This window comes from Choloepus didactylus, chromosome X (genome assembly GCF_015220235.1).
Source record: "Choloepus didactylus isolate mChoDid1 chromosome X, mChoDid1.pri, whole genome shotgun sequence".
NCBI classification, from domain to species: Eukaryota; Metazoa; Chordata; class Mammalia; order Pilosa; family Megalonychidae; genus Choloepus; species Choloepus didactylus.
Genome location: NC_051334.1, coordinates 28,287,272 through 28,314,427, shown reverse-complemented (window position 1 = coordinate 28,314,427; position 27,156 = coordinate 28,287,272). Strand labels below are relative to the sequence as shown.

The window sequence follows — 27,156 nt, the reverse complement described above, 5'->3', positions numbered from 1 at the left end:
TGTTATAGTTCTACTTGGTTTTATTCACTTTTATAAATGCTGGGTAATTGTTGTCTTAGACATATTAGTTCATTTTCTTGTTCTTTTCCACAAAGGTAAGCTCTCTCAGATGATGGATAATGATGGATGTTATTTTCAAAATTACTTAAGTTACGATTCGAGTACCAGAAAATGTAGTTTATTTTTGATGATCACATTGTATTTTAACTTGAAATGTTACAGCACATGAGAATGTATTTACCAGATCGATAGGGAACGGCATTAAACCCAATTCAAGAGTTTATAAAATAACATATAAAAGAGGAAGTTGATATAAAGAGATAATCAATACACTAAGTGAAGCAAGTTTCATTTTGGTAGAAGAAGAAGTTAATATTTGTTTTCTATTAGAAATCACTGGATTTCTCCACTTGAACGTTGGCACTGAAATGAAAACATATTCATGTGTGTAAGGCATGTTACAAAAATTTTAGTATGGTAATAGACAATTTGCAAATTATATGAGATTTTATAATCTACAATTTTATATAAAACCAATGGAATTACACAGTGTCTCAAATGTGGAAATTTCATTAATAAATACTTAAGAACCAAAAAATGAAAATGGAAGAAAAAGGCATGTTTGGCTTTTTTGCAAGAATTTTTTTGGGGCAATTCCAATTTAATTCCCCTAAATAATTTGTATGCTTACTTGCTTGCTTATTATTTATTCATTTATTTAACCAGACATATGAAATTTTTATTTCCCTTTATGTCCTAGCTAATAGGAAACTCAGTGAGAAATCTAGTGTTCAGCTCCAGAAACTATATTAGCTCTCTTGTACATTACTTTTGCTTCTACCTCATCTCCATAGTATACTCTCCATGGTATAATTTAACTACTATAATGTATACATATTGTTAAAAAAAATTCCCAAACTTTTCCAGAGTCACTGAAGCCCTTCTTGATCTGTCCTACACACACTTGCCTCTGTCATGTCAGCTTCTAGTATTTTACCCGAACTCCCATCACTACTTGATGTTCCTTAAAGACAGAAACATGCTTTCACCACAGGGTCTTAGCACTTGCTGAGGCCTGCCTGTAATTCTCTTTCCATCATATGGTTGCATGGCTTGCCCCTTCACTTCCTTTAGATTTTCTGAAAAGTCAACTTCCCAGAGAGGTCACCTCTGACCATCTTATAATATAAAATATAACTTACATCTATGTAGATATAATATATGAATATGGATATAGATATATATAATATAATCATATCTTCCCCACCTCCCCACATAAAGTCTGTACTCTTATGCTCTATTTATTATTTTCTTCATATGCTGATTACTACCTGAACTGTATGCTCCATTAGAGTTCGTGCTTTTTTTGTTTGTTGGTTGTTTGGCTTTGCTCTATTAGCATTGCCTAGACAAGGCCTGGATCGCTAATAGTCATTGAATGTAAGAATGACTGAATGGATAAATAAAAGATACAGATTCCACACAAATGAATTATATACACTGATTTGCTATTTTAGGAGAAAACAATGTAAATTAAAAAAAAAAAAAAAGAGCCAATGTTCTAGAGCTTTGTCTTTCAGGACACAAATTCACATCAACCTAGTTGCAAAACAGAGGTTATAAAATCCAGTTTAATTTTGTCTCCTTCCCATTTCAGCCTAATTTAAATTCCTTCTCTCTTTTGCTTTCCTGAAATTTGAATCATTCCAGAAAAGAAATGATCCAAAATAAATGTTTCCTGGTTTAGAATTAGCATGGTTGTTAAGAAAAATAACGCATTTCTCACAAGTGTGATTGGATTGAGGTGGCTCAACCCAAGCCAAATGCCAGGTAAAATGAAGTGATTCTCAATAAAAAGCTTGTTTTGTCTGTTGGGGGATTTCGGACTCTGAAGATTCTGTAATAACATTGTCTGTTATAGGAGATTAGGCAAACAAGAGCCAATTAAACTTCTGGACAACAGCCAAAAAACCCTTGGGGACACAAATAGGAGCTTACTTAGAGGTATCAAATAAAGCCCCTGGCCTTATCTGAACACCCTTCTTTTTCCTTTTCGAAAGCTTCTTATCTTTAATGATACAGTGAACAGAAAGAAAAGTTAATGCTCTAGATATCATGCAACAAAAGGAATTTAAAAATAAGCTTTAAGAAAAGATGCTCCTTCAGTGAAGAGGGAAAGGGCTCTGGAGTAAATGGCTGAGAAATCATTCTCTACTTTGGGATGCAAATGCTAAAAGTGAATGCCAAGCCTCAGTGGCATTCTCAGCACACAGTAAACTGCCCCTCTGAAATCTAATCCACAAGCCATAGTTTAATGGTTTAATGCTTTCTTCTTTTTGCCAACAGGTGAGATGCATAGAATCATGCCCCTCTTACCCTTGGGTAAGTTCATTACCTTGGACATCACCAGGAGGCTTATCAAATATCTTTAATTAGTTAGCTAAACTTTGTTGTTGTTGTTCCTGTTTAACCATTGTGGTTCTCTTTTATATCCCCTTTGGGGCTTTTTTTTTCCTTAAGTGGCATGGTGAATATAAGTGATGAGTATGGTAATGGAATAAAGTCCAGCGAAAGAAAAGAATGTGATATTCCAAGTAAACAAGACGTAGCTTGAGGTACATTAAAGAAAATATTTGATCAGCTCTTCTTATGCCTAGCTAAAGTCTACATATCTAAGTTATGTCACTGGTCATGGTTTTTCAAATTTTTATATGAAAAAATCACTTAAACACTTCAAGGAAAGAGATGTTATATTAAATGATGTGTAAAATTTCCTATACAACATTTTACATAACTGCTTAGGAAAACATTTGGATGTAAATTATGTAACAAATGGAGATTCCTCTTTATTTCTATGCGTCTTCCTTATTTCACTGTTTTGGCATTTGGTACCTTAAATTATACGTACTTTTCAAAAATGTCATTCAACATTAATGAGGAAAATTAGGCCATCGGGGCCTTCTAATTATAACTCAAATGTTCTCTCATATTCATATAAGATTTCGACTTGTTCTCCACTCTTTTCATACTCAGAAACCCATTTTCACTGCCGTTATCTATAATTGCTATAAGAAATACATATTTTTATCTTCATTGTTCTCAATGCAGTACGTGAGTCTGATTCATATATTGCTGAATAATTGGAAAATGGTAAAATAACGGAGATGCTAATGTAAAATTAAAAAAAAAAAAGGTAACATAGAACATGGAGTACTGTCAGTGTTAATGGGATGTAAACGAGACACCGTAATGGATTATTGCATTTTTGGGTCACAACATCCTCGGCATAATCAATTCAGAATATTAATCAGGCAAAAACTATCAAGTGATTTCAGTCTGATGTCAAAATATCTGTGAAAGTTTTTCTTCCTCCTGTGTCATGTTCACCATTGCCAGATCCCTAATACAGCAAAAGTAATTCTAGTCAAATGCAGACAGAATGTATTCTTCAAATCCATATTTTCCTTTAACCCTTTTACTAATTATTTTTAAGAGCACATACAATAAAATATAAAATGTAAAAGATATGAAGGCATATACATTGAAAAGTAAGTCTTTCTCCTGCTCCAATGTCCCCAGGCAACCAGTTCCCCTCCCTAGAGGCAACCTCTTTAATCAGTTTCTAGTATAAACAGGTCTCAGATATTCTGTGATTACCACAATGTGTGTCTGTCTGCATGTGCACACACATTCTTTCCCCCAAGCAGGCGCATATTATACACTATATCCATTGTTCCTCACTTTCTATTTTTTCATTTAACAATAACTATTTTAAGTTCTTTCCATCTTACAATTTCCTTTTTCTTTTTCATAGCTGAATGGTTTCCATATGATGAGCAATAATTTTCTTGACCAGTCTTTCATTAATGGATATGTAAGTCCTCTACTGAAGGATATTTAAGTAATTTCCAATCTTATGCAATTTAAAAAAATGTCTATATATGAGTATGTGTGTGCGTGTGTGTGTTTGTGTATGTATATAATCAGGCATCTCACACTTGGATGAATGTATCTGTAAGATAAATTCAAAACTAGCTGAGTCAAAATGTGCCATTTTAGTCTTGATAGATATACCAGTTTGTATATATTATGTCCCCCAGAAAAAGCCATGTTCTTTGATGCAATCTTGTGAGGGCAGACATATTAGTGTTGATTAGATTGGAACCTTTGGATTAGGTTTTTTCCATGGAGATGTGACCCACCCAACTGTGAGTGACACCTTTGGTTAGGGCGTGACCTCTGATTGACTGTTTCCATGGAGATGTGGCCCCACCCACTCAGGGTGGGCCTTGATTAGTTCACTGGAGTCTTTTAAAGGGGCTCACAAACAGAAAGAACTACAGAGCAGGGGCGGCTAAGGCAGACATTTTGAAGATGGCTGTTGGAAGCTGACACTGACATTTTGGAGAACACCATTTTGAAACGCAACCTGGGAGCAAGCAGATGCCAGCCGCGTGCCTTCCGAGCTAACAGAGATTTTCAGACGCCATTGGCTGTCCTTCAGGGAAGGTACCCTGCTGTTAATGCCTTACCTTGAACACTTTATGGCCTTAAGACTGTAACTTTGTAACCAAATAAACCCCCTTTATAAAAGCCACTCCATTTCTGGTCTTTTGCAAAACAGCAGCATTAGCAAACCAGAACAATAGATATTACTAAATTTCTCTGCATATAGGCTCTATGAATTTAATTCTCATCTGTAATGTGTTATTACTCGATTCTCTACACCCTTGCAGTTTTTTAACTTTAGCAACCTGATGGTGAAATTTTTCATGTTCACTTACATTTCTTTTATTATGAAAAAAATTGAATATTTTTCATGTATTTCAAAGACAAATGAATTCCCTTTCCTATGAACTGTCTATTCATATCACATATCCATTTTTGTACTGGATTTTGGTCTTTTCTCATTGATTTATAAGAGCTTTTTATACGCAGTAATATTATCTTGTCTATGATATGCATTGCATGCAACTTTCTATTTGCTTGTGTTTGTCTTTTTCTTTTGTTAATTTAGAGCAAGTGGGAAGCATCCATAATATGACAGCTCTTCAGAACCACCCTAGTTCTACTTCCTCTCTACAAAGTTAGCTTCAAGATAAAAGTACCTTCCCAAAGTGAGAAAGCTTCAAGAACCCTAGTAAGGTTCCCCTAACTATGCAAATGCCACACCAAACCACACATGGCCTCACTCATTCTATGTTTTCAATCTCTTCATATTATTTCTTCCATCAAATATCTGTTTAGATTAGATATTTTAGATTAGACCCCAAAGAGGATATTATACAAAGGACATTCATTTTACTTTCTTTCAAAGTTTCGAATTTCTTAACAACCTTATCTTTTCATCACTATTGGCCCTGTTTTGTATTTCTCTCTTGGTTATTTATTTTTCTTTCTATGTTTTTTTCAGTATTGTACTTTAGTGTCCTTCATGCCTGTGTGATCTGTTCCTGGAGCCAGGTGAGTGCAGTATCATTTGTGTTATAGTTCTTGGAATAACTGGATCCTATTGATTTTTTTTTGTCTTTTATTTCCACATATATGACACTAAAATATGTAAATGAATAGATAAATACATCTGCTTTGTTTTACAAGCCCTTTTGTTCCAAAACCTGATATATATTTTGTGGTTTAGAATTCTGATGAATTTAAGGTAATAATTTTTGCTTTTAGAAAAATACATGTTACAGTAAATATCTAGGCACAGCTAACCTACTTGAAAAGATAAATTGTACGCTCTATGTAAACCAGAATGCATGAACCCAACTGAGGTGTGAATATATCATTGGTCATTTGTCTGCTCTTTCCTGTTTGGTCTAACTTTCTTGTTTTGTTTTGTTTTGTTTTGTTTTTTCATGTCTTTGGGATAGGGGTCATTTTCTGTCTTCACCTTGTGTTAAAAAGTTTGACAAATTAATTTAGTTATTTCCTCACTACTGAGCATTACGAGTGTCCATATACACCTGCATGTATACACCATACCCCCACCCCAAGACTGACCTTTGAGAACCCTCAAACTTTGGAAACAGTTCTAGACTTCAAAGCAATTGGGGTTAGGGAAGAAGGGGCTGTAAACCTCTCCTCCTAGGGAAGAACAAAACATCCTGTGTGGATCCAAGCAATAAACGAACACAGAAGAAAAAACCATAAAACTTGTAACTAACATGCTGTGATTACTTGGTTTCCCACATGAAAGGAAGTATTTTCTCTGATGCTGGTAATACATACATAATCCAGCATTTTACAGAAAATTGGGAGCAGCAACAGGAAGCAGAAGAACGAAAAAGGGAGGGAAGAGGAAATGATTCAATGGAAATCATTCACAGTGGCCATGTAGGCTATTATGAGAATCCTCTCATCATCACTTTTCCAGGCAACATGGCGGTGGTAATTTGAAATGATGACTAGAAGAGTGATAACAAGTAAGTCAAATGTCAAGGGTGGTGTGGGGAAAGAGTCTTCACTGTGGCACCTGAAAATATAAGACATGTCTACTGTATGTGGGAATAGAGTTTAGGTGTTGGTAAGCGAGGATGCAGAGGTGGAAGAGACCTGGGGGTGATAATTAATCATTTTAATTTGGCTCAGTTTTCCTGGTAGCATTGATTGTTAAAGGCCTTTTGCACAAGTTCACATTCCTAAAAAAGGGAAGAGATGTTAACAAATCTGATCTGCACCAGCAGATCACAATAACTAGTAATCAAAAGTATCATGAAGAATCAATAATAGGGAATAGGAGATTAATATTTGAGATATTCTATATATTAAGACAGGAATTTTGTCTTTGAAGAATTCCATGGAGGCTAAAATGTATATGAAGAATTCTTGTTAAGGTATCTGTTAAAGATGGAAGCTCCAGGGGTTAGAGGAACCTCAGGAATTGGACTACTCAGGCAATTCAGTCCCAGAGTCTGGTGAAATTTTGTTTGCATACATGCAGTGAATGGACACACATATGTCTCAATATATAAAGTGTGAATGCAATTGCATTTCAAATGCAAAAATAACCATTATTCAACAATTTTGCAAATATGTTTGTTTGCTGATTGTTAAGTCTTGACTTCTAAAATCTTATGCCAGTTATGATTTAGGGATGGGAAAAACGAGAACCTTAATTTTTAAAAGGCATAACATACAATCTTCTTTAAATCATTTCTGAGCCAAATACTCCAGATAGAGTAATTCTCCCATCAAAATGCTATTAGCATCTAAAGAAAGTCTCTTCTATGAATCTGAAAATGGCAAGAACCAATGTCTTTTCTAAATACTTTGTTTAAGTGCTTTAAGATCCAGGTTCTGAGGATCTAAAAGGCTCTAGATAAAACTGCTTCCAATTTATTTTAATTTATGTGTTAAAGATTCACCAGACAGATTCCTGAGATGTCATATTTCATTGCAAAGTCACTCCTGTATTGGTTTCTATGGCAGCCAGTTGCAAAAATTTTAATGCTGCTATCAACTTTCTATGCCAGTGTTGACTGCAAGCATCATTTTCAGGGAGACTATTATTTGCCCTGACAAGTCTCTATGTGAATATAATAATACATATACAATTATACCCCTAAGCTGTGATTCACCAAAACACCAGAAACACATAGATAACGGGGATGTTCATGGAATTACACAATGTTTACATGCTTACACAAGAGACAGAGAAAGAGAGAGAGTTAGAGAGAGCTGTTTCATTATTCAAGACCCTCTAAAATGGGGAGATGCAATTCTTCTTTTGCCCAGAGTGGCCCTCAGTAGGTATAAAAAGCTGAAACCACATTATTTAGAGAAAAGAGAGAGGCACAGTCTAGTTCTTAAATGAGTGATTAAATCAGAGGAGGCTCCAGATACTAGGGGGTGTGGCTCTTCAAAGTCAGACGAGAGAAACAATATTGGGAAAATGGGAAATAAGGTAGAAGAGCAGAAAATAAAAAGAAAAGAAATAATCATTAGCCTTGAAGTTAGATAATATATTTAGAAAGTTTGATACATTCTCTATTCCTATTCATCACATCATTCAGACTCCAAAAATACTTTGCAATGCTCTGATCTTAAAATTAATTGGTAGAGAATAAATATAAAGGCTGGAGATGAACTCCAAGATTTATCCTCACAACCATGGGTGAAGAGATGAGGAAAACACAGCTACCTGTAGCATCTGAGTAAAAAGAGACCAAGAGGGCTGCTCGTTGAATATTCAGAAGTAACAGCCTCCAAACTGGGCCTGGAGAGGAGCATTGATTTTCCTTAGAATGTAGTAATTAGGTTCACAGCAGAACGGTAGAAATAAAATGGGAGTTTCACCCACAGAGACCTGGATTTGAATGACAACTCTTAAACTTCCTTTGTGATCATGAGTAAGCTGCTTCCCTGTTCAAGTCTCAGTTTTGTCATCTATAAAATGGAGAAATGACTTGCCTTAAGGAACTGGTATGAAAATTAAATGAGATAATATATGCAAGGCACCCAGAAAAAAAGACTGATACATGTTAAATATGTAATATCTAATCATTGTTGTTATTAATGCTATTTATTATACTCTGTCATGCTTGTGCAGAGGCCATGCTAATCTTCTCTATATCATTCCAATTTGGGTAAATGTGCTGCCAAAGCAACTATAGATACTATTGATTAAACTCTGAATTATACTATTTTATCATCACCCTCTCATTTTGAATTGTATTATGTGCTGTGGCCCCTATAACAGTTGATACACTCTTAGATGTATGGCATATGTTCGATCACTACATATTGAATGAATGAACCTCAGGTTAGAGAGAAAAGTCACATGCCTATGTTAAAGACCCAAATAATAAAGCGGTTGATCTCACCTGAATGTGATCATGAAAGAATGTAGTTCCAACCTGGTAGCTTGATGTTTTGTATGGCATTTAAGTTCAGAAGCATTATAGCATATTTGAGAGCACAGGGTTGGAAGCCAAACGGTCTGCATTCAAATCTCATCGGTACCATTTACAAAAAGCTTTAACATGGGTATAAACCCCCCTCCTGAAAAATAGGAGTAGAAATAGAACTACTATGCCATAGGGTTGTTGGGAGGATTACATGAGTTAACAAAACTTCAAAAAAGTAAAGCATCTAGAATAGTACTTGGAACTTGCTAAGTAAGCACCATTAAAATATTAACTGTTATTAAAATTAGTGACAGATATTGAACACTATCTATGTATTTAATCAAAAACTCTTTAATTACTATTTGTAATAATATAAAATTCAAGTATGAAAAGTTGAATATAACTGAAGTGGGATATCTTAGGTCCAGTATCACTCTTGGCTCTGTAACTAGTTGCATGACCTTCGGTGACGTATGAAGCCTGTTTGCAGGTCCTTATCAGTTAAATGTGGGCATAGGAGAGATTTTGTTTGTGGTCTGTCCTATCTCTAACATAATATTCTCTGATTTATACTGCATCTTGTGGGATCATTTATCTTCCTTTGGGATTGTAGCTTCAATTCCATAAAAGAAGTCAGTTGGAGAAATATCTTATTGAGAGAATTTCATGTTGCTATCAACTTTCTAGAATCAAGTCTATTCCGTACAAAGTAAGGCAGAACTATAGTGAAACATCCTGGTGCTATTTTGTTTTAAGCCCCCTTCACATTTTACCATTGCCATTGAAATTGAATTTGGAAAACAGTAAAGTAGCAAGGAGATGAGCAAAAGAACCCGTTTCAGATCACAGAAGTTCAGTGAACTCTCTGTTTCCCACACTAGTAGTTGAAGATCTTTGTTGTATCACACCTGCTTGTTAGATTTCCTTTTTTGCTGCCCCCTCTTTTTCCTATGAGGCATCAGAAACGACGTGAAATATGTGGTGGCCATGTAAGACTGGGAATGTAACACAACATCAAAGGAGCTTTGATAAGACAGGACTTCAGCGATAATTCCACCTAAACTCTTTTTTTTTTTTTAAGTGAGGAGAGTGAAACAAAAAGAAGTTCTTTAACTTGTTCAAAAGGACAAGATAATGAGAGGTAGAGCCAGGGCTAGAAACCAGGTCTCTTGTATCCCTAATATAACATTTTTCCTATAGTAACATGGTGAAGAAATGCTCAGTTCAGCTCAAATGGGAGTTCCCCAAAATCCATTTCTTTTCTCATTCAATGTCATTATACAGTATGTTGGCATTAATAATATAGCCCAGCATCGTATGGCTGTTCTGGTCCCTATTTCTATCACAACTACTACAACTCTTCATTCCTAAAGGTTCCCACCCTGCAACATAAAGTTTCACAGGGTACTGACTTGTTGAAGCAATACCAAAAAAGTTATGGATAAGAGAGTGATTATTGACAGCTTACCCTCCATCCCTCAATTTAGGAATTTATAATAGGAAGTGAAAATAGTAACATTAGACAGACCATACAAAAATATTTATTTTCTTCAACTGTGGAAAATAGGGTGAGGGGATATTAGAAATGGTTAGTGGCTCACATGAAAACGTCTGGAGATGTTAGCAATTTTTTGGCATTCACTTTTTAGAATCTGGAGTTACCTTCTGGGATTTGCTTTATGTATTCATGTCACAGATCATTGCCTTTTGCTGGGAAAATTCCATGATCTTGTACTCAGTTTTCATTAAGATCATATATGCATTTATTTGTATAAATAGTTTCTGATCTTCAAATTGCTTCAAAGTACATTCTATATAATCAGGTTGGTTTTCTTTCATTCTATAGGCAAACATCTAGTGCCAAAGTTGAAAAAAGGCAAGTATTTAATCTGTTTTACTGATGTCAGCTTTCATGGACAGAATTTGCTAAAATACATACTTGTATAACCACATACCACTATGTGGTAGGCAGAATAATAGCCCCTCTAAAATGTCCACTCCTAATCCCAGGGAATTTGTGAATATGTTAGGTTTCATAGTAGACGGGGATTAAGGTTGAGGATGGAATTAACATTGCTAATCAGCTGACCTTAAAATAGAAAGATTATCATGGAACATCCTGCTGGGCCCAATGTAATCACAAAGGGATTAGAAAAATTGGAAAAGGGAGGCAGAAGAACAGAGTCAGAGAAGGAGATGTGACTATGGAGGAGGGTCAGAAAGATAAAATGTTGCTGGCTTTGAAGATGGTGAAAGGGGGCCATGAGCCAAGCAATGTGGGCAGCCTCAAGAAGCTGGAAAAGGCAAGAGAATGGCTTCTCTCCTAGAGCTCACAGAAAGGAATGCAGCCCAGCTTACACCTTGATTTCAGCCCAGTGAGACCCGTATTGGACTTCTAATTTACAGAACTGTAAGATAATATATTTATGTTGTTTTATGCAGTAAGTTTCTGGTATTTTATTATAGCAGCAATTGACACCTAATACACACTACTTATTTTAATTTTTTTTACTTTTTTTTTTTACTTACCAATTATTAGTTGAAAATTGAATGTGGGTGTGACTTTCAAAGGCTTTGTATAAAAATGCTTCTATTTTTAGAAAGTAATGCAATTTACTTACAACAATTCTCCATCACATAAGAAAGCAGGGCCAATGACAAAAACAGTAACCATTCTACTTTCGGTAACCATTCCACTTTCTGTAACAAAGACTACCCAAGATAAATTCTACATAGATTAGTGCAAATGAGTCAGACTACACAATGAAACACAGAACATGAAGAAAAATGTTTTACTATCCATATTTCCATTTTTATTAGATTATAAGGCATGGATGGTTTATAAATTTATTTTTTAAAGGCTGACATCTTTTTGAATGAAAGCTTTGTAAAGTATAGAGATATGTGAAAAGTTTTGCATTTGGATAACTTAAAATCCTCTGTAAATTCATGACCTACAATACAAATCCAGGAAATATTATGAAGTCATTGATAAAGAGGGGATGATTCATTTTTTGTTTGTTTTCAAAATGAGTTTCTGGGTCATGTCCTAATGAAACTCTAATACTGCAGACAGAGACATTCATCTCTGATTTCCTGGACACTTTGTTCTCCAGGTTTACATGTGCCAACATCTAGCCTCTATAGTTGATAATGTGCTCACTAGCATGTCTACTGGTTACTGCATGTGACTATAGGTTGATGATGAACAATTATGAATCACTGAAGACATCATTAAAATGTTGTTTCTAACTTCCCCAACACAACAGGTACCCACGGTGCATCTCAGTGATGAGTATTGGCTAGAAAGAAGTTGGAACAAGGTAGAACGGAAAAAAAAAAACTACATGTGCGAGGCTGTTGTTATGCAGGATGAGCGGGTGACTCCTAGCTTCACACATGATTGAGTAAATAGTAATGCAAGGATTGGCTTAAGAAATGGCATATGAAAAGAAATTACACAATTGTGAGGTTATGGGAAAGCAATGGTACACAATGACGAAAGTGTGTTAATGTGACACTAGGTTAAAGGCCCATGGAGCCAAAATGACAATTACTAGGTGGTGAAGGAAGAACAAATAGAAAGTCTGGAGAATATGATTAGAGATGTTAAAAACATTGTATTATCTAAAACTGACCACCAAAATCACCTGCTCTCATTTCTGGAACACCCGCCACACAGTATAACAATTCCAGGTAATATTTAGATAGCCAGATAATCTACCTTCTTCCACATATGTAGAAACATTAGCAGAGAGGAAAGAAAGGCCATTTATAAATTCTGTAATCATCATTCAGCTTGAGAATAACAGAAGCAGGTGTGTAGGGCTTTCTCTAATACTCTTGAGCAATAGGGATCTACTGTGCTGAGAAAACACAGCTTGCTGCCAAATCTGGTGTGCCGCACTTTTGCACTCTTTTCCATTCTCAACAATAAGGAGGGCGTCACATCATAGCGATTGAGTTCATTCAGCTGTTTTCATATTGTTTCTTCCACAGTCTCCCCATAAATCTCTATTGTGCCAACACACAGAGAAATGAATGATTACATTCTTTTCTCAGTCTATGAAACTTGCAATCAAATTATTCTATGCAATTAAAAATGTATGATTTTCTTCTTTAGTAACACCTCTTCACACACCCTTCCTACACCCATTCGTGTCCTCTCTTGCCCCACCCACTTCAGAGTTTTGCTACTGCTTATTTAGAAACTCAGAACCCAATGTAATCCACTTTATGTGTATGCTCCTTTGAAGCAGTGTTTCCCATTGCCAGTCTAACACATTTGTTCCATAACAAATAACAACCTCAGCTCATGAACAAAGAGGTGATATCTGTAAAGATGGTGTACTGCTGCAAATGCTAAGGCTCCCAAATAAGTATCTATCACTGCTTCTAGAAGTTACTATATTGAAAATATTTCAAGTGGGCAACATGCAATTCAAAATCACACAATATACATTAGCAAAATTAGTCATCACTTTGTGCTTTTTGAGGATGTGCCATGTGCAAAGCACAGAGCAAGGCACCCTGTTTTTATAATTGCATGCAAATTGGAGTTCCAATTGGATATATTAAAGCATACTCAGATCAAGGTTTATAGCATTTCATAGCTAAAAACACTAACTATGCAGGCAGCTGCTTAATGATTGGGTGCTGTATCTAATTAATGCTCTTTCCCTTTAGCAAAGCCTAGGGTGTCTACAAACCTATCTCAAGTGCAAGAGGAATGAGGAAGTTTCTGCAAGACTGACAGGACTCGATCTGGTATGGCTACTGGTGGTTTATTAAATAAGCAGCAATTCTAAATTAGGTTATGCTAGTTTTGACAGTTTCAGCAAACTGACATTTTCATTTGCTCAGTTTCTTGGAACAACCGATCATGCAGATATATTACTGGTTGGAACCTCATAAAAACCCTGTTTTTCTCTGGGCTGTGAGCATGAATTTCTAATGAACTTGGCTCTAGGTGAAAGGCAAGTTCTCACCCACTACTGCAAGGGATGGTTTTATTTTACTGAATACCAATTTAAGAATATCAGAGCAATACAGATGTCCTTATTTCTAATGCTGGATATATATGGTATTGCAGCAGTTGTGAGTATGAACTGGAAAATTAAGAAAAGGAAGGAAAAGAAAGATAGACACCTTAAGAGGGCTTGATTTTTGCTGCTTACACACCCACAGTTTATCTTTTTTGGTGCACCTCAGTGACAGCACAGAATACGGTCATCCTAAACGAACCAGAATAGAGTTCAACCATCTCACTAAAGATTTCACAGCATAGTCAGTCCCTGGAATCAACATACAGCATGATGTCAGTAATACTTGGCATATCCTTGTTCAATAATGTCACAGAGAAATTATTTACATTTAAGTCTACAAATTGCAATAGCATGTGAATTACTTGAAAGAGGGACTACATCTACAAATGCAGTTTTATTCCAATTAAGCCTCCAGATTATTTTTCTCTGATGAAGTATTAGCATGTCTCCGCACAGAAGCATGTTTTATTAGAATATAGAAACCCAAACAGTTGAAAAATTTGGTAGACAAATGATCTGACCAATATTTCCATTGATGGTATCTGGTTGTTTGGTGCTGCTTAAACACATCTATAGAGTAAAGATATCTTGTGGTTCGACATTATGCTCAATGACACATCAGAGAAGATTCACCAATTAACTTTCAAATGGAATTTGGTGAAAAACAGTTAACTATAGTATAGACTTAGCTATACTTCCAGGAGGGAGAAAGAGTGCCAGTTTCAGTATCAATGTTAGTTCATTAAATCATAGGCTGCCTATAACACATGTACTTCCTTATGTTACAGTTTGGGATCTTTTAATTAAATGGGTGATACAAGAATTGCTATATTTGCCTTTTTATGAATTGCATCTATGATCCACTCAATGCCAAGGAATGGGATTCATTTTACAGGATTTTTAAAGTTGCTTTATTATAGATTTTCCTGTATCAGTTTATCTTATGCAATTTGTTAATTCTCAACGTTAAAACATTCACACAAATGGCACTTGTATAGTGCTTTTTACACATGCAACAACCCTGAAATATATGTCTATATTTACTTATACTCTGCTTTTTTTCCAGAAAGAATTTAGGTAACTTACCTAAATATAGCAGGAAAACATAAATTAGAACATGGGAAGGAAAAAAAGGAAAAATAAGGATACAGGTATAGAGCATGCTCTAGAATAAAGCAGGTACAGATTGTTTCAGTTAGCAGCTAATTCAAAGAGTCTGGTCAGATTAGGAAAAATAAAAAGACTGGTAAGTTGGGAAAAAATAATACACAAATTGTTCAGGAGCAACACAACTATTTATTAGGATGTTATTTAGCAGCACATCATCCTTATAATAAGTGACGTCAATGACAAACTTTTAGCTGTTTGTCTGACTTACACAGATATGACTTACACAGGGATGAAGTCAAGACAAACTTGGGAGCCATATATTAAAATTATCCCCATTCCACATATAACCAAACTGAGACTGCAAAGAAACTTGTTCATGGTCATATGACTGAGAAGGGGTAGAGCCTGAAAGTGAATCAGCATCCATGCATTTTATTCTACATCATGCTGCCAAGACGGGAGGCATAGGAGTTCCTGCTTCATATGGCAGGAGAACAGGAGGGAAATGAAGATTGTAGAGTGACATAAATGTTATAATCATAACCAAAATTTATTGATGTATTCGCTAGGCCACGTGCTGTGCAAATCCACTAAAGGCATTGTTTTATTTAATCTTCAGACAGTCTTGAGTGGTAAGAATTATTCATGTTTTATAAATGTGAAAACTGAGGTTTAGTAAGGTCATACAACATCCAAGTGGTCACAAAGCTAGGAAGTATTACTAGAGCTGGAATAGGAACCCAAGGATTTTGACTCTTTATAATACATCCTTCCTATTTTTAGATCAGGAGGACATCTCTTTTTAGATAACAGGGACCATTAAAGGAATGGGTGTGTGTACAGATGGATAGATGATGTATGGTTAGTATTTGTGACATGCATACAATATGCTAGTATTCTTCTAAGATACAATGCAGTATTCTTCTAGCATTCATCTAGAGATACAGCTTTGAACAAGACAATTCTGTTATCTCATGGAGCAGTTTTTAAGGAAGATAACTCGAGCTGGAGTTGTCAGGATTTCACAAAGACAAGAGAACTTCATTTGAGGGTTATTGTACTGATCTAAACAAGAAGATAATGAGGATCTGTATTAGTTCTTTATTGCTGGACACTAAATTACACGCACACTTAGTGGCTTAAAACAATATCTTTTTACATCTTGACAGTTTCTGTCAATCAGGAGTCTGGGCCAGTCTTAGCTGGGTCTCCTGTTCCAGGTTTCACAAGGCTACAATGAAGTGTGGGCTGGACTGCACTCATTTATGGAGCTGGTTCCTCTTCCAAGCCCATGCAGTTGTTGGCAGAATTGAATCCCTTGTGGTTGTAGGACTGAGATCCCTGTTCTCTTGCTGACTGTCAGCCAGGGGCCACGCTCAATTCCTAGAGACCATAGGCTGTTCCTTGTCCCCTGGCCCTACCACAGGCCCTCTCACAGCATGGCTTCTTACTTCTTCAAGGCTAGCAGGAGAATTGCTCTCTTCAGGAAGGGTCCAGTCCCTATTTTAAGGGCTAATACTTGATTAAGCCAGGACCACCCCAGATAACCTCTCTTTTGATTAGCTCAAAAATCAACTGATTTGGGACTTTAATTATATGTGCAAAATTCCCATCATTTTTGCCATATAAATATAACCTAATCATGGTTGTAACCATCACCATCATATTCACACTCATATACAGGTGTATACACCAGGGAGGGTGGGAATCTTGCAGTCACTCTTAAATTCTGCCTACCACAGGATTTGATCACGTTATCCCCCTTTTACAGGGTACCCTGAATGAATGATGCCAAATACATTTTAGTCTTAGAACCAATGGGAAATAGGGAAAGGAGAATTAGAAAGAAGGGAGATTAAAGAGGACTAGAGTCTTTTATTCTTGAGATGACTTTAAAAACCTTTCATTGAAAGAGAACCACAAAAGCAATGCAAAGATAACTAATTTGATTTGGGGACATGTTGAGGTGCTGGAATGATATCAGAAGTGATGCCCAGCAGGTAATTGGAATCCTGGATCCTGGAGGACAGTTCTGAGGGAGAAAATCTGGGAGTTACTTGAATAGCAGAGTCAGGTACAATTGGATGAAATCCCCACTATGTACAGGGGAAAGAAAAATGACCCAGCACAAAAACCTGATGCAATGTAAGTTGTAATAGAAGAATATCTTTAATTTAGTTTAAAATGATATATGGACCTGGGAAAATGAATGTCTTGGGCATAAAATTGCTGCTTCTCTCTATGAATAACAGATAAACACTGTCACTCAATGTCTAACTCATCTTTATATACAATAAACATTACAAGCATGAAATCAGGAGGGTGTTCATTTGATGAATGAATATGTGATGGCTGTAAATGATTTGGTACAGAGCATTATGTATATTTTTCACTGTGCCTAATCAGCCCAAGGCATTTGTTATGTTCTGTTAAAAACTTCAGAGTATATAAAAAATGGTAATGCTCTTTAAACTGTAACTTCTTCACACTTATGTCTGCACTCTCTAATTGCATAAACTATTTTTAAGTTCTAAAATACCTCTTACATTTAAATCCAAGGAAGATTTAGTAGGAATTAAAACATACATTTTAGTTACTTGCTTATCTTTATGTTGTTACAAATAGATTGTTTTTGTTATGATGGCTAAATCTCTGCATCCATGTTTTTTAATGTATAGAGAGCTATTTATAAAATGATGAGTAATTATTTTTGAAACAAAAAGAGCAAACACAAACTAAAAAAATCCAACACAATTTACCATACATTTAATGTAAATGCAAAATCAAATGTATAAACATATATATTTTATATCTATGCTTAGCTACATATATAATTCAATATATATTCTGTTAAAACCCACGTGGCAAAAACTAACCTGAAGACAAAATGCAACAGGTCTATACGATTATCCACTAGGTGGCTCCCTTACAATTCTAATTTGTAATTTTGTGGTTCTAAGGAAAGCTCAAATTCACTCAAAATATGTCATGCCCAATCTTAACAGTTTGCCTTCTAATGGCATCCATAGCAGTGCTGTTGAACCAAATAGAGGCAAACTTGAACCATCTTATGGTAAATCAGAGGAGGCATGCCTGGTATACCTTTATTATTTAGAGAATAGTTCAAAAATGCCTTCTCCACAGAATATAGGACATTCATGGACTTGAGCTAGGTAGACTCACTTGGATGAGTCACCTGAGCTAGCTATTCATGATGCAGAGATTTCAGGTCTCCCTCCCATAATTACTGGATCAGAAATGCCTGGGGTCGGGGAGAACCAGGACTCTATTGTTAAGATTATGCACAAAGTTTGAGAATGATGGTATAAAAATAATATACTGTATAAGACACACTTGGCTGACTCTTCCTGTGAGGACTGTATGTGCTGATTAAAAAGATTTGCCTAATTCAATTAACACTTTTATTTTATTTCCAAAGATTTTTAAAAATATAGCCAAACGATCTGTTAGGAGATTAAACTCTCACAATCTTAGAGCTGTAAAGGATCTTAGAAATCACCTAGTTCATTGGTGCCTAACCCTGGCTGCAGATTAGAATAATTTGGGGAGTTTTTAAAATAGGCCAGTACCAAAGTCTCAAAAAGGAATCTAGGGATTCCATTTCATAATTAGTCTGGAATGAGGCAAGTTACTGGTATATTTCAAAAAGCTTCCCAAGTGACTCTAATGTACAACCAGGGTTGAAAACCATTGATCCAGACAAGCTCCTCATTTTATAAAGAACTGAGGCCTCAAAGAAGTTAAGCAACTTGCCATAAATCATACAAGCTATTGGCAATGTCAGGACTAGAATCCTGCTCTTCTGACTTACAAGGCATTCCTATTCCCACAACTCCTTTTTATTCAGAAATGAATGGAATCTTTTGTGTTTCTAAAAGACGTCATAAGTGCAGTAATAGTACTTCCAGAAAGAGAATGCACTGAATTATTTTAAAAGACATTGCATATATCAGGTGTAATAATATAAAAAATGTATTGCTGTATCACCTGTTCTTTGCAATATTTGAGAAAGAAATTTAAACAGATAACAGAAATGCAATCTGTTCACCACAACATTTGTCAGTGGCTCTTGATAATGACGAGAGAAATTGAAAGAAGGTGTCCACTAGGCTTAAGTAAGGCAAAGACTAAAAATAAAAGATCATGCCCAATATCAATTAAAAGGACACAGAGGGTAAGGGCTGTCCTTTACTGAAACCGATGAAAATTCATTATAAAATTATATAAACTACCTACAGAAACAATCTTTGTCAAAGACTGAAAGAAAGAGAGGCAAGAGCAACCGACAGACACCACAAGGCTCTGTTGCAAATAAAACCAATTTTATGGTTTCACTCAGCCTTTAATTTGCCAAAATGTTCCAACTAAAACCAATATACAAGCTTCAGCAAACTCAGCGGGGTAGGTACTTTTTGTTGGAACTGGTTGCAAATTGCTGAGCAATATGGGATAAAAGCATTTGCACAGCTATCCTCTCACCCACAGAGAAGATGTTCCTCATTTTGAAGGTCAGGCCATACATCACTGGCCCAATGTCAGGAAACATGCATCGCCTCCGCCTACGCTGTGCCAGGTCAGTCAGAAAATAAACAAAAGCCACTGCACGGAGTGACTACCTGCCTCCACCCCCACCACCCAACAACTCCATCCCCTTCTCAACCAGTCCATCTGCAAAGGAGAAGCCAAAAGGAAGAAGCAAGACAGCAAAATTGAAGCCTGTGGCTTAAGGCACCAGCAATTCTAATATCTTGCAGCAGAAAGTGATGGGTATTTTTCTGATACATACAGGACAGACTGAACATGCAATACCAGATTATTCACAACAGTTCCCTTATAAATGTCACTGGAGCTTTACAAGGCTTTGCCTAGGCCTATTTCAGAGCTGCTGTGAATTAGAGGCTTTCAGAGATGCCTTCTGCTACCAAAAGCCTCATGCCTCAGTATACCATGGGGCCATCATTACAGAAAATTCTAACTTCCAACCCCAGTCACTGGCATTGCATGTGAAGGGTCACTGATAAAACACAATTATAACTTGATGGCTGAAGAATGGACTTGCCTAGTGGTCAGCCATCTCTCATTCTCTCATTTGCACTTTAGTATGAATTAGTTCATCAGATTAGCTTATGGTCATTTGAAGGAATTAGAAAGTTGGGCAGGCATTGAGAGCCATAAGGTTTTCAAATTTTCAGTGGTTTAAAGGATTGTAGGAAGGGATAGAGACATGAAGTAGGATGACAGAAAACCCGAATTTCCTGGGAGACAACAAAGTCAAGTTTATATATATTAGGGACTATAATGATAGAGCACTTAGAGGGGTCACAATAAAGGGAGGGAGTGGGTTTGGAAGAAGGGTTTGATATTGTGGGGAAACAGAGGGCCTGGGAAGGCTGAAATCACATCACTTAATTTAAGAGTGCTAATTTTTCTATGAGATTCAAAATACACTTTCAAACAATATTAACCTTCTATATGATTTTAATTTCCTAGTTTAATACTTTTACATAACACAGTCACTTCCTAACCCTGTCATGCATGTTTTCTCATTTTTAACAGTTGGCTTCATCCCATTTCCTTAAAACAGACTTACAGTATATAGGCCCACTTTGAACTCTGCAGATGAGGTTGTGTTTATTTGAAATAGAGGTAGGTCTATCATCTCAAAGACATTATAGTCAGTAACTTCACAATAAATCAATCTCATAGGACCAAATAGGTGAGTTATATGTCCATTATAAATTTCTTCTGATGGGGTTAGTCATTTAGTACGAAGGCAAAAAGGCTTGGAGCAACAATGCAGTGTTACATGCAATGACATCCAATGCCATGTCAGTCAGTGGCCATGGACACTCAATAAATAGCATGGTGCCATGACTTACCATGGAACACACAATTTGCAAGTACTAAAAATGTAATAAACTAAGTCATGAAAGAGAGGGAATTTGGATTGCCTTTCTTCCACTAATATAAAATATAAATCAATCTACTTAATACTCATTCTGAGAGCATGGGCAGAAGTGCTACTTTTCAAAATAATTTCTATAATTGAGAACAATGTCCTCAAAAAACAAAGTTGTTCCTGTGTTGAAAGTTTATGTTGGCACTGCACGTGAGAAATGGACTTTCACAACAGCAAACAGAATGAAGGGACACAATCGCATTGAGGGAACACAACCATAAATGTACCTAGGAGAATTCCTTAGCCACCTTTCTTTCTACAACTTCCATGAGATTACCCACCACTACTAGCACCACTGGGGTTCCTCATTTTATTTGGTTATCTTTTTTTAATTTTTTCTGATAATTTTTTTCTGTATTAAAGAAGTTATGGATTTACAGAAAAAGCATGCAAAAGATACAGGATTCCCATACACCACCCCACCACAACAACTTGCCTTGGTGTGGAAGATTTGTTACAATTGATGACAGCACATTTTTATAATTATACTGTTAATTAAAGCCCATGGTTTAACTTAGGGGTCATGGTTTATGTAGAATAGTTCCATGGATTTTTTTCAAAAATTTTCATTGTTACCATATATACAATCTAACATTTCGCCTTTTAACCACATTCATGTAAATATTTCAGTGCTGTTAACTGCACTCACAGTATTGTGCCACCGTCACCACCACCCATTACCAAAACATTTCCATTATTCCAAACAGGAACCCTGTACATTTTAAGCCTTCACTCCCCATTCCCTATCCCCATCTGGCCCCCTGGTAACCTATATTCCAGATTCAAACTTGATGAGTTTGCTTACTCTAATTATTTCAAATCAGTGAGATCATACAATATGTGTCCTTTGTGTCTGGCTTATTTCACCATGAGATTAACTTTTAAATGTTTTCTGTATAAAAAAAAAATTGGAAAGTTGACTTTCTTCTTTAAATAATGTAGTATAGTAGTTTTAAGGGTGAAAATACATTTGAGTTACAATGAGTTTTATTCAAAAGCTTAAGACAAATCACAGGTATCTTCCCTCAATGTGGACTTTAAAAAGACCATTTTTAATTTTTATCATACAGAACTGATTAAGAATAATAATGTATTTTATGAAATTTAATACTAAATTTCTGCAGGACTTTTAAGATAATGTTTCCAAACTTTGGAATTTGATAAAACAACAAAATAAATAAGAATGAAGATGAGCAACAGGTTTCTAACATTTTATTTCATCAAAACGAAAATGCAAATAAAACACCACCAAATAAATAGAACAAGAGTAAAACAGTAGAATGGAAAGACACTCCTTCAAAAAGGATAAATGTAGCTGTGTGAAAATATGTTCCATGTTCCTCATTTTTGTCATTCTGCCTCAGAACTATGCATAGCCCACCATTCCTGGAATACATCTGTGGATAGGCATTTTGGAACCAGAGTCAAAGATATTTGAGCTCATAGCACCTACTGGAGAAGCAAGTGATAGAGTAACCCCAGGGCCACAGGAGCAGTGAAGGAAAGGAAGCTGGAAGTATGATGATCTTCTGGCAAGGTAAGAGGAAAGACACTGGAACAAGTTGAGCTACATCAGAAAAACACAGGCAGCAAGAGCCAGATCATAGAAAACTCTACAAAACAAATGATCCAGTTTCTTCAATACATAAACAGCTTAAAATATTCAAAAAAAGATAAAAGGATAATCTTGTTGATTAAGAGAGACTGAAAAGATTTTCAAAAATAAAAACTAAACTATATGTTTAGGGATATATATTCAGATGAAAAAAATTAAGGATGTGATTCCGACAAAAGTCAGCATAGTGGTGATACTTGTGTGTATGTTTGTTGGGAGGAATGGGTGTTAGGAGCGGGGCATGTGGAGGGTTGCTGGTGGGGGTGGTATCGGGGATAGTAATGGGATGCTTGCCTTATAATAGTTCATCAATGAGAAATTTGATTTATACGTATTTTCGGTATTTGTGTTACATATAAAAATTAAAAAGAAAAGGATTTTTCTAAAAAGTGAAGGATCTGGAGTCAGACTACCAACTTTAAAAACAAACTCGGTAATTCCTATTTACGTGGCCTAAGGCAAGTTACTTAACCTTTCTCTGCCTCAATTTTTCATTTGTGAAAAGGAGATGTTGATGATCCCAATAGTATCCATTTAATGGGGTTGTCAAGAAGTTGACCTGATGCAAAGGTTCTAGATCACTAGACAACACTCAATGGGTGTTAACTATTATTATAGGAAATGGTCGTCTATCCAGAAAGCAAGCAAAGGGGCAATCTAAAAGATTAAGAGAAAGTGACTCTTAGTGCTGCAAATGTACATAAGGAAAAAATAGTCTTAGAAATCCTCTGCATCATACGCTCTTTCTTACTCAATTTTAAACTTAAGTTACTCATTCCAGAGAGAAATGTTGGTTGCATGGAAAATTCTACAGCTTTTTAATGAAAACAAACGGAAAATGGAATTCAGTTTATCAGTTGTCATTTTGCATCCAAATTAATTGGAACTCATTCTTTGTATAAAGCAAGGCACACTAGAGGTAACTATATCTGTTAACAAGAGGCCACCAAATTAAATGCCTTAGTCTGATTGAACCTCCTGTGAGTGAAAATTAAAATGTTAGGGCTTTATTATTTGAATCCTTAAACTTGGATTAGGCTTTGAATGGATTAAAAATTCCATTCATGAATAGTCTTTTAAAAAATCACATTCTTGGCTTTTCATCCTCTTATGAAAAGAAGCAAAGCTTTCTTAATCCTACTAATTCACTGATTTATTTTGTTTAGTTCTAATTGGTTCTTGTGATTTTTGACCTTTTCATTGTGTCATCATTATATACTTTTAGTTTTAGCACTTTAATGCTTATTTTTTAGTTCACTTGAGACCTCACTCTTTTCTTATAAAATATGCTAATGATTGCAATTTAGAATTTTGGTTATTCTAAGAAAAACACTCAGTTACCACAAAAAACTTAATGTATTATAATAAAACCCAGTGTCCAAGCAGGTGACTCAACTGTTTTGAAAGTACTCTGAATCACATTAAGAAAAAAAGTGCATCCATTCTTATGCAATTAGTAAAATTAGTTTATAATAATGTCCTTTGGAGAATTCAGTAAGAAATAAGTCCCCAAATATTTCATTATTTTTTCTTAATGTGTGTGTTTTTTTTTAAGTTTTAGAATATCTGCTCTAGTATACTTGATTATTTAAGAATTTAGCTTTATTATGTAACAGCTGTATGCAGAATTGAATTGTATTTTTTGCACTGTGACTGCACCAAATGGACTAATGCTTTTTTTATTTTTTTTCACCTGTTAAAAATGGATAATGTGACCTATTGGCCAGGTGTTCAGGAAGAATCATTCAAATATAACACTGGGACTTCATTACAACACTATTTTTCTCACAGTGAAATGATGTAAAAATCAAATGTTTCCTGGATCCTGGGACCTGCCTTATTCCAAATTTCATGCCATCGGGAAAGACCATCCAGCTTTCTTACTAGGCCTCTAGAACTATGAATAGATATCATTGCTAGAACTAGTATACATGATCCCTTTTATTACCCATCTAGACTGACAATGGCATTGACCAGTTCTATTTAAATTACCCAATTATTTTGTTCTGTCTTTAACTGAGGTCTCTTTTCGAGTATACTCTGAAATAGTCTATGCTTCATTTCTGTCACCTGTTTTTAATTAAAAAATTAAGTGAGTACCTTGAAGATGACATACATGAGGAATCTGTCATGTGATTACGGAAGAGGACAAAGCAAAGGCTGCACAACTGCTTAACCCTGGGTTTACTAGGTGCTGAAGTCACTGGATCAACTAGCCACAGGTTAGGGAGAATTGATTTGGGTCACGCCGTTCACAGCCTCACTGAGCACAATCACACCATTGTGATTCTGTGAATGAGGCCATGGGCAATTATTATCATTATTATTCTTTAATAGATCATGTAGGAGTCTCGCATCTGTTCACGGAAGGTTTTAACTTTAAAATGCATCCATTCACTTTTATGTTATTTCTCAAATGATATGAATTTGCCTTTACCGTAGACTAAAAACAAAACAAAACAAAAGACATTTAATTAAAAGTTCCCTAACGGCTCACATTTGTTCTATGACTAAGCCCAGAAAATGTCATAGTAAAATGATACTTTTTGAAAAGTTATGAAAAAGTGAAGTTGAATATGGTATGACTATATATTCAAATGGAATTTTTTTGTGTGACAAAGTTTATCTCATTGGAGATGCTGTTGCTTGAGATGGTGATGATGATTATTATAAAGGATAAAAAGCAAGAGAGGAAAAATATTTCATTTTCCTCTTATCTCAATAAACTTAATGTCTAAGCAAACTTTCTTCTACCTTTGGAGAAATACATCTTAGGTTGTGAAATCTTGAAGCCTGGAGCACCATACTCATCATTCTTAACCTTTCAGAACACAGTCAGTCTGAATGTCTACACATAAGAACTAGCACAGACTCTTGGTGCAATACTCAAAAAATGAATCTCTAACGTTGAAATGTCATGACTTTGTAAATGCTAAGCCTGACAATGAGTTTAAAGACCACCACCTTAATAAAGGCTAAAGGTGTTCAAATCACCATTTGAAATTAGATCCATGTCACAGGGAGTTATTTCAACTCAATGTAATTCAACTCATATTCCTTTTGTTCCTTCTAAAAGTCAATCTTTCATCAATTGCAAAAAATATACCACACCAATGCAAGATATTTATAATAAATTGGTACATGGGAACCTTGTATTTTATGCATGATTTTTCTGTAAACCCACAACCTACAACTTCTTTAAAAAAAAAAAAAAGCCCATCTGGGATATTACCATTGTGAAGCAAGCTCTGACCTCATCGAGTCCCTACATTCTATAGGGAAAACAAATAAGAAAGCAATAGTATGCAGTTAATTGCAATATAATGCAGGTTTCTTAAACACTGTGTGTGTGAGTGTGTGTGTGGTGAGAAAGAGAGAGGTATTCCTTTGGCATTCTGGTGAAGACTATGGACACCGTCTCAGAATGTTTTTTTTTTTTTAATTTTATGCTATTAGAGAATTTGCATGTTTACAGAAAAATCACACAAAAAATACAGAGTTCACATATAACCCCCCCCCCCATTAACACTTTAAATGAGTGCGGTGGCTATTTACAATTGATGAAACAATATTGTTATAACTGGACTGTTAACTACAGTCCATAGTTTACATTAGGATTCACTTTTGTGTTGTACAGTCCTATGATTTTTTATAATTTTTATTAAAGTTACATATATGGAACCTAGAATTTCCGCTTTTCACCATATTCAAATATATAATTCAGTGCTGTAAATTACATTCACAATGTTGTGCTACCATCACCATCATCCATTACCAAAATTTTTTTCACACCCCAAACAGAAATTCTATTCTATATAAGCCTTTACTCCCTGTTCCCTACTCCCACCCCAGCCCCTGACTCCATGAATTTGTTTATTCAAATTATTTCATATCAGGGAGATCATACAATATTTGTCCTTTTGTGTCTGGCTTATTTCACTCAACATGATGTCTTCAAGGTTCATCCATGTTGTCACATGTATCAGAACCTCACTTTTTAGGGCTGAATAATATGCCATTTGTATGTATATACCACATTTTGTTTACCCATTCATCTGTTGGACACAGGTTATTTCCATCTTTTGGAAATTATGAAAAATGCCATTATGAATATCTGTGTGAAAATATCTGTTCATGTCCCTGCTTTCAATTACTGGGGTATATACATAGAAGTGGGATTGCCAGGTCATATGGTAATTCAATACATAAATTTCTGAGGAGCCACCAAACTCTTTTCCACAGCAGTTGCACTATTATACACGCCCACGAACAATGAACAATTGTTCCTATTTCTCTACCTCCTCTCCAACACTTATTATTATTTATTTTTTTAAAGCAGCCATTCTAGAGGGTGTGAAATTGTATCTTATTGTGGTTTTAATTTGCATTTCCCTAATGGCTAATGACGATGAGCATCTTTTCATGTGCCTTTGGTCATTTGTATATCTTCTTCAGAGAAATGACTATTCATGTCTTTTGACCACTTTTTAAATGGATCTTTTGTCTTTCCGTTGTTGAGTTGTAAGTTATCTTTATATATTCTGGATATTATCCTTT

The 27,156-nt window shown here is 35.5% G+C and overlaps 1 protein-coding gene and 1 non-coding gene across 2 annotated transcripts in view; both read right to left on the bottom strand.

Moving 5' to 3' along the window:
• The window catches only part of IL1RAPL1 (interleukin 1 receptor accessory protein like 1), a 1,449,662-nt gene that overhangs the window by 786,572 nt on the left and 635,934 nt on the right, over positions 1-27,156 (bottom strand). The gene's annotated exons all lie outside the window — the stretch shown is intronic.
• LOC119523875 lies at positions 8,506-8,609 on the bottom strand. The gene has a single exon (XR_005214682.1). It is a non-coding gene; the product is annotated as a U6 spliceosomal RNA (small nuclear RNA).